The 1,192-nt window shown below is 37.2% G+C and overlaps 1 protein-coding gene across 5 annotated transcripts in view; it reads left to right on the forward strand.

Annotated features, from left to right (window-relative positions):
• The window catches only part of LOC117176019 (WD repeat-containing protein 47), a 249,114-nt gene that overhangs the window by 123,354 nt on the left and 124,568 nt on the right, over positions 1-1,192 (forward strand). The gene's annotated exons all lie outside the window — the stretch shown is intronic.

Here is a 1,192-nt window from a genome sequence, read left to right on the forward strand (position 1 = left end):
ACATGTCGACAACTGTGAAGGATCAGCCCTTGCCTGATATCAACTTATTTAACATAACTTTACCCAACAGAACCTGACCTCACCTAACCTGAATTAACAGAAGCTTATTGAACTACACGTAAAACTCTGGAAGCATATTTTCCCGGTAGCAAATGTGTGCTACATCGAATGGGTCAACTCGAGCCTAACCTAGAAATAAATCTAACCTAGCCTAACCTAACCTCACGAAACACAATTAAACTGATTGTGTTGTCCCGTTGTGTTTGCGGTACAGTTTGAATCAGCTTGGGCTTAACCTGCAAAGAGGTCAAACCATTCCTAACCCAAAAAAACCTAACCTAACCTAACTTAACTTATGTAACACAATTAAACTCGTTGTGTTGTCCCTTTGTGTTTGCGGTACCGTTTCATTCAGCTTCGGGTTAACCTACATAGAAGTTTAACCTATCCTAACCTAACAAAACCTGACCTAACTTAACAAAACCTGACCTAACCTAACCGAATGAAATTCAACCACACGTGTAGCTATGAAAGCATACGGTTCTCAGTCTTAAATGTGTGCTATATTTAATAGGTTAACTCGATCTTAACCTACAAATGAGTCTAACTTAACAGAACCTAACGAAATTTTGCTTAACGCAACACAACTTAACTTAAGTGTTCTCGTTGTAACACAATAAAATTCATTTCATTGCACTACAGGTGGTTAAAAATTTAGACACACATTACTCATTTGAAGAAACTTAGAACTACAAGTAGAATTGACCCCATTTCAATGAACCTGACAATGTTTGTATCAATTAAAATGTAGAACTGTAACTTAACACGCAAATGAATAAGAGTTTTATTCAACAATTTTTTCTCTCTGCTTTTCTTAAACTTAAGGGATATATTTATACTATACGCAAGAACGGGGTTGCCAGCGTAATCGGTTAGGTTAGATCAGGTTTTGTTAGGTTAAGATAGGTTAAACCTCTATGTAGGTTAAGCCGAAGCTGAATGAAACGGTACCGCAAAAAAACGGAACAACACAATCAGTTCAATTGTGTTTCGTGAGGTTAGGTTAGATTTATTTCTAGGTTAGGCTCGTGTTGACCCATTCGATGTAGCACACATTTGCTACTGGGAAAATATGCTTCCAGAGCTTTACGTGTAGTTCAATAAGTTTCTGTTAATTCAGGTTAGGTGAGGT

Source organism: Belonocnema kinseyi, chromosome 7, assembly GCF_010883055.1.
Source record: "Belonocnema kinseyi isolate 2016_QV_RU_SX_M_011 chromosome 7, B_treatae_v1, whole genome shotgun sequence".
Taxonomy (NCBI): domain Eukaryota; kingdom Metazoa; phylum Arthropoda; class Insecta; order Hymenoptera; family Cynipidae; genus Belonocnema; species Belonocnema kinseyi.